We start from the raw sequence: 8,166 nt of genomic DNA, 5'->3' as shown, positions 1-8,166 counted from the left end.
CGCCTGTTCATGTTTCATGAGGCACTTCCTAATTGGACAGTATCGCCTCGAAGTGACATTTGTGTTTAACGCTGTGACTGGGTAGTGCAAGCACATTTCATCCAATCACGGCAAGTTTCCTTTCTTAAAGTCTACACGCGCTAACCGGTATCAGATACATTGTATCCAGTTGAGCCGCGAAGTATTTTGTCAGCGCGTCTGATTTGTTTTCCAGCGTCGTGCACGCTTTTAAACCTCTCTTATAATTAAAGGAATATTTTCAGCGCGTCTGCAAGTGTAACAGCGATGCGCACGCTATAAATGCCATGTGTAATGTTTCACCAAATGGTTTACAGCGCACTATGATTTGAAGCCAGTGAAAGTCCGAAGTATTTGATCAGCGCGTCTGGTTTGTTTTCAGCGACGCGCATGCTTTTCAACCTCCCTTCTTATTAAAGGAACATTTTAGCACGTCAGCAGATTTAACAGCCACGCGCACACTACAAGTGCCATGTTTTAATTCTTCAACAGATTATCTGCAACGCGCTAAGATTTAAAACCTACAGTGTACCAAGATTTTAACAGCGACACACACGCACCCAATTATATTACAAGATTAATGTATGTTCTTTTCCCAAGATCCTCTCAACAATAGTATGTCAAACCTTCACCAGCGACACACACGATTTATAAACAAGTTATCAGAGATTTATCCAAGATCAGTCAAATTTATTTCAAACATATTTCTGTGACACTCACTCATTTAAGTATACTACTGGTGTGTCTTTGTACTTCAATATTTTGTCTCTATACATTTTATTTGCAAGTGTGTTTTATTTCAAAGCATTGTGATGGCTAATGTTCAACAATTTACCCAACCTCCTCCTTTTCTCAGCAAACCTGGTAGCCCAGAAATCATTTGGTCAGAATGGTTTAGACTTTTTGAAAATCATCTGGTTGCCATCAACGCTGTTCTCCAGCTCGTAAGATCGCCTTACTATTCGGATGTCTTGGTCAGGCTGCACAAAGTATTGTTCCTATTCCACCACCTGCATCTCACGCAGGTGATGGTCAATGGAATGTTTATCTGGAAGCAGTTGCTCGCCTAAAAAATCAATTCTCAGATGAACCAAACATCATGCTAGAACAACATAATTTCTATAGCAGAAAGCAAAAAGAAGAAGATAAAGTGGAAGAGTATATATCTGCACTAAGAGTTTTGTCAACCACATGCGATTTCGGACCACTGTATGATAATTATATCAGAGACCAGTTTGTTTTTAACTGTGCCTCACGTAAAATTAAGGAGAGAATCCTAGGTTGCAAAAACCCATCTCTAACCAAAGTAATTGACTTAGCCTTAAGCATTGAACGTTCCACCCTCTCCAGTAAAGTAATAGATGGCTCTAAAAGCGGAGTTAACCTAATTTCTCCATCGGAAACGGACAAAGACAATTCCTTATGCTCGATAAACATTAAGAATAAACTAAGGTCTAGTACAATGTCTTGGTAGAGAAACCATGACAAACATTTATGTCGCTGAGAAAGGTAAGAATATTATCTGATGGAAAGATCTTGCTCGCATGGGCCTGTATTTAGTTTCGGGTGATGAGAACCCAATCAAGGTTGGGGAGTTTCCAGTTGGTAATATTGAATGTGACACTCCTAGTACAGAATCTAGCCCTCTAAAGGAGATTATTTCAAGGGTTTTGAACACCGCATCAGACTAATCCCTGGGGCACAACCTATATCACACAAAGTACGCTCTGTCCCTTTAAGTGTAAGGAATGAATTAAAAGAAACTTTAAAGAATTTGTGCGACCAATGGATTATAGAACCCACCGATTCTTCTCAATGGGTCGCACCCATCGTGGTTGCACGCAAAAAGTCTGGTGAGATCAGACTATGTGCGGGCTTGCGCGCTTTAAACAAAAATATTATCATAGACTGCCACCCCCTCCCTAGAATCCATGAGTTATTAGCAAATCTAGGGGTCGCACAATGGTTTTCACTTATCGATTTGGGATCGACTTACTGCCAAGTTTCTTTATCTAAGGAATCTCAAGAACTGACAACTTTTGTTACCCCCTTCGGGGCTTACAAATTTTTACGCCTCCTATTCGGTCTAGTATCTGCTGGGAGCGTTTTTCAAAAACTCATGGATACTCTGTGTAATGGAATCAGTGGTGTACAGGCTTACTTAGATGATAGTTTGATTTTTGCAAAATCATTTAAGGAACATAATATGATTTTAAAAAGGGTTCTGTCAATACTATTGTCAAAAAAACATGACTGTGCGCTCAGACAAATGCAAGTTCGCAGTCCAAGAACTGGAGTATTTGGGTCACACAGTTTCTGAACATGGGATCAAACCTAAATTTTCAGTTATTAGGGCCATTGAGGATGCCAAACACCCCACTGATAAGGACTCCTTATGGTCCTTCTTAGGTTTAGCCGAGTATTATGCTAGGTTTGTCCCCTTGTATGCTCAATTAGTCGAGTCTTTACGCATGCTTCTAAGGAAAGGTGTTAGTTTTAACTGGTCGGCTGACCTAGAAAAAGTTTTCAGTGAGGTCAAAAAGATGATTGTGTCGGCACAGGCCTTACATGTTTTTAGGGACGATTGTACATCTATCATAACCGTTGATTCTAGCATCTCTGGTCTTGGGGCAGTACTTACACAAAGGGTGAATGGTCATGAACAAACTGTAGCCTTCTATTCTAGGTCACTCAAGTCATTTGAACAACAGTACAGTACTATCGAACGAGAAGCATTGGCATGTGTGTGGGCAGTACAGAAATTTAAAATATACATTTGGGGTCGGAAATTCGAACTGGTAATGGACCACAAACCACAGATTTACATTTTTGACAAAGTAAATTCTACTTCCATGTCTGCCAGACTAATGAGATTAGTGTCCAGATTACAAGAATTTAATTTTATTATTAAACATATTCAAGGGGGAAAGAATTTCCGACCTGACTGCCTTTCTAGGTTTTCAATGAACAAAGATGACGATGAGGATATTTCACCTAAGGACATCAAGTGTGTCGCAGTAGTAGACGGCAGTGTCCGAATTTGGTTCTGTTTTGTCAGAAAAAGATTGGAATTCAGCATGCAAGAAGGATGTAGTCCTTCAGAAAGTTATTGATTATTCCACTCAACGTTGGCCTGAGTCTAGGTGTTTAGAAGGTGATTTACGGGTATTCGCTCAAGTGTCTGAAGAACTTTCTGTAGAGAATGGTATTGTTCGAAGGGGGGACAAGTTTGTTCCCCCATGGGGCTTGGCTTGGACTCCACCGAGCATGGACGCGTGAGCTGAGAGCTCCGTGTCGGCCTCGGAAGTTATCCTGCATCAAAACTTCCATGGCGGCGTTGCGGACCCCGGAGTGGTCCCCCGTGCCCGAGTGACACCTGCCAGTGGCTCGAGAGGGGTGTCGGACTCGAGAGGCTGCGCCGCCCAGTGCTTGCAGCGGCTCCGGCTTGGAGAGGCCCGGCCATCTTATTTCGGGCCTGCGCGGGGCCTGCCATCCACGGCCTCGTGTACACTGGGGCCCTGCCGAGAGGACCGGCATCTCGGCTGCGGCTGCAGCGGCACCCGACCTGCGCTGCGGTGCCCGAATGCGGAGGCGGCAGGGGTGAACTGTTTGGGCCCCTGGGGCTGTCGGGGGCTTGTGACGGACCGCTGGAGCTGTGGCCTGCGGCGGCTGCGGAGGTGTGGGAGCGGCTGCGATACTGACGGCGACGGCGGCGACCTGGGCCTAGTGTTGGCGCCCTGGTGATCGGCCTGGACGGTGGACGGGGCCTGGCGCGTGAGTGGCGGCAGAGGTACTGTGCGGGCACAACGGGGGCTTTGGGCTGCAGGCTTCTCCCCCTCTGCCCCCCCATATCCTGCGCCATGGTATGGGAGAGAGCCTCGCTGCGGGACGATTGCTGAAGGTGGGCGCGCTGCTGCGGGGACTCTGCCCTGAAGCCGTTTGGCCGCGTTTCCTCGAGGGACTGGTCCTTGGAGGGTGCCCCACATTGCCTGTGCTGGTGGCGCCATAGCTTCGACGGAGCAGTGGTGTGGGCCGCTCCCTTGTGTTCCCACCGCACTGCCGCCCGACGGAGCGTGCTGATCGGGGCGCCTCGGAGTGGCTGGCCTCATCTGTGGCAGTGGAGGACTCCGGTGGGTGAATTGCGGCGTGCCTGGTGTGCCAGCTGCTGGATTCGTGGAGGTGCACGGGACTACTGCACCCTGTGCCTTGGGAGCGCAGAGGGCGGGCGAGGTGGATGACTTGCGGCGGACACGGGGGTGGCTCCCCTCTACGGCGGAGTTCTGAGGAGGAGGAGTCGGAGGAGTCGGTGAACTCTGAGAGAGCCGGTGGACACTTACCGGAGGTCACACCGGGCACCGCTGATGGAATGCTGGACGAGTGAGGCAATCTAACTATGAACTGTATACAGTACAGGGTGGCGAGCCTATCGATGCTTTGTGGACCAGGGAGGGGCGACTATGGTTCTGTTGATGATGTTGGGGGGCATAGTTCCTGGGTTGAGTGAGGGGGCGGGGTGGAGGGGGGGGCTTTTTACTTTGGGGGGGCCGCTGGGGGCAGGACGCTGCCGGGAGGGGGGGGACTTTGACTCTTGAGGCCGATATACGGACTAGATTGTTGGGACTGCTGTCCGGCCCGTGCTGGTGCTGGGTCACCCCCTTTACCTCACACGTATTGTGAGACTCTGGTAGCTACCAGGGTACTTTCTTGTTAGATGGGTGTTTGGATGGGTAACTGTGGTTTAGAGCCTGTTCTGGGGATGGGAGGGGTCTGGGTTTGTTGGGGATGGTTCGTGTTGGGGGGATTTGTCAGTGTGCCTGCTAGGCTGCTTTGGACTGTGTTCTGTGGTATACTTCTGTATGGCGACCCGACCTGAATTGAAGTGTATCACTTGGAATGTGCGAGGGCTGAACTCCATGAGAAAACGTTATAAAGTACATGCATATTTGGTCCGCAGGGGGATACAGGTGGCCTTTTTGCAGGAGACGCATGTGGATCGGGCTGAGGGGCTGACGTTGCAGAAGAGAAGGAGGGGACAATTATTTTACACTACCTTTTCTGCTTTTGCTAGAGGGGCCTTGATCTGGGTACGCTCCGGGGTTCCTTTCCAACCTACGGCCACACTGGTAGATCCGGAGGGGAGGTTTGTGGTGGTGTCTGGTCGGTTGGATGGCAGGGACGTGACCTTCTGCAGTATCTATGCCCCGAACTCTGACTGCTCTGCATTCTTTGCACGGCTTTCTGGGAGGCTGGCGTCTTTTTTGGTTCGCACGGTGTTTCTTGGGGGGTACTTTAACTCAGTCACTGATTTGGAACTGGATCGCTCTCACCCCCCGCTGGCTCAGTCAGCGGTGCACAGAGTGGCCAAGGTACGACGGGACTGGCAGGCAACCTGGGGACTTGTGGATGCTTGGCGGGTGCATCACCCGTCCGACATGGACTATTCATACTACTCTGTGCCGCATGCCCTCCATGTTCGGTTGGATGGCTTCTTGTGTACCCCGGGAGCCCTGGAGCCCTGGAGCTTACGTGCCGTAGCGAGTATCTGGCAAAGACAATCTCGGACCACAATCCCTGTTTGATCACGGTCCTCTGGTCGCAGCAGCAGCAAGTTATTCCGAGCTGAGGCGCGATTGCGCCAGGCGGAACTCGTCTGTCATACAGACGGGGACGCCCAGAGGGAGGTCTTGGCGGCGCGGGAGGAGGTGGCCACACAGGTGGAGCGGCTTCGCTGCTATGATCATAAGGAATATATGGTCCGCGCGCACGCTGAGCGGGATAAAGTAGGGGCATTATTGGCCTGGCTAGCTAACCCGGCTGTTAGGGGAACTCCAATAGTGTCGCTGGCTACTCCAACAGGGGGCCTGTTTTACTCACAGAGGGAGATTAATGACCAATTCCTGGATTATTACTCTCTATTGTATCAGAGTAGGATGCGGGACCTGCCTGACGGGCTGGACGCTTACTTAGAAGCTGCTGAGTTGCCCCAGTTGGATCCGGAACAGGGTTCTGAACTAGGAGCGGAAATCTCTATAGGGGAAATCAGAGCAGCGGTTAAACACATGGCTCGGAACAAGACCCCATGGGCGGGTGGTCTCCCCGTGGAGTTCTATGCCGCATATTTGGATACTTTAGCTCCGCGTCTGCAGGCAGTGTATAGGGAGGCGTGGACCGTGGGTGAGCTACCGTGTACTTTGAGGGAGGCGATCATAGTACCGCTGCTGAAGAAGGATGGTGTTCCATCCTCCAGGTCGGCGTACCGGCCGCTCTCCATGCTCTCGGTTGATTATAAGATCCTTAGTAAGATCTTGGCCACGCGACTCATGGGCCACATGAGCGCATTGGTCCATCTGGATCAATCGGGTTTCATTCCCCAGAGGAATACCGCAGCCTGCATTCGAAGGTTAGTGCGGATTATGGGGGACCGGGAGGAGGGCCCATCGGAGGCCGTGGTACTGTCGGTAGATATCGAAAAGGCGTTCGATAGTGTGGAGTGGCCTTATCTGTTTCGGGTGCTGAAAGGGTTTGGCCTGGGGGACCACTTTGTGCGCTGGACTAGATTGTTATATCGTTCTGCCACAGCCAGGGTCCGCACGGGACGTACTATCTCAGCAGCTTGTCGGGTGGAGAGAGGCACTCGTCAGGGCTGTTCGTTGTCCCCGCTTCTGTTTGCCCTGGCGATCGAACCCCTGGCGGCGCATGCTCGTCAGGGACGTTCCTATGTGGGCGTTCCGTTACGTGGCGAGCTACATCATATCTCCCTGTACGCGGACGACCTTTTGTTGTATTTAGCGGATGCGCGGGATTCCTTGCGGGGCACTAGAGCCCTGCTCCGGGAGTTTGGCTACTTCTCGGGGTTGCAGGTTAACTGGGCTAAGACTTGCCTGTTTCCTCTGCCCCCTGGGGCCCAGGCGCCTATGGCGCTTGACGACCTACGTTGGGAACCTGCCTGCCTGCCTGCCATACCTGGGCGTCCGCATATTTCACGCTCCGGCCGATCTCCTCGAGGGAAATGTGGGTGGCGCGCTGAGGGGGCTTAAGGGAGTATGGCGTTCTGGCGCACCCTCCCGTTATCGGTGGCCGGGCGAGTAGCGCTGCTGAAAATGGTAGCACTGCCGCGATTGCTTTATTTCTTTCGCACCTTGCCGATCTGGATTCCGGCTTCCTTTTTTAAGACGCTCCGGGCACTGACGACAGGGTTCATTTGGGGATCGGGCAGACATCGGGTGGCGTTGGCCACTCTGATAAGACCGAGGGTGGAGGGGGGCTGGCAGCTCCAAATTTTGAATGGTATTATTTGGCAGCGCAGCTGCAATGGCTTACGCAGGCCGTGGCGCGCGAGTTCAGAGGCCCTGGGGGCCCGCAGGGTAGGATCATCCCTAGGCATGTGTTGTCATTTATTGTGCTGCAGCAAAAGCTCCGGTTGGACCAGCTCACCCTTGAGGAGCGCACGCTTCGGCTCTGCTGGATCCGCAGTCAGAAACTAACAGGCTTCGGGGTTCCGTATGCCCCGGAAATTCCTTTGGGCATGTGCATGGCTCTCCCACATGGCGGAGACTGGTCGGCGTTGGCGGGCTGGGAGGAACGTGGGGTTCACATGCTTGGGGATCTATACAGAGACGGGGTTTTGTTGCCGTTCCAGGAATTACAGAAGGATTTTGACTTGCCGAGGGGGGATTATCTTCTCCACTCTGCCTTGGTGTCCGGGATTTGGAAACATTGGAAGATGGGGCTGTCGGAACCTCCAACGTCCTTGGGATGTCAGTACGTCGTTATGGCGGCGGGCACCTTTAAGGCCATTACCTGTCTCTATAGGCGGCTGTCCACGGAAGGGCTAACGCCCCTGGCTGCCTTGCGGGATGAGGGGGATCTGGGTAGGCCTGTTCCGGAGACAGCGTGGGCGCAGCTGTTGCGGCGCACCTGGAAGGGCACACGCAACGCTAGGTTTCAACTGGTCCAATTTTACACTCTCCACAGAGCCTACTTAACTCCGGCGAAGATTTCGCAGTATTTCGGAGGCTCTCCGTCGATGTGTCCTCGGTGCACTGCGGAGGGGGCGGACTTCGGACATATGTTCTGGTCCTGTCCAGGTCTGGGCTCTTACTGGGCAGATGTGGTGGCGTGTTTGAATCAAGTGACTGAGCGTGAGCT

This window comes from Triturus cristatus, chromosome 1_2, assembly GCF_964204655.1.
Source record: "Triturus cristatus chromosome 1_2, aTriCri1.1, whole genome shotgun sequence".
NCBI lineage: Eukaryota > Metazoa > Chordata > Amphibia > Caudata > Salamandridae > Triturus > Triturus cristatus.
The sequence above is the reverse complement of the archived record's forward strand: the minus strand, read 5'-3'. Positions refer to the sequence as shown.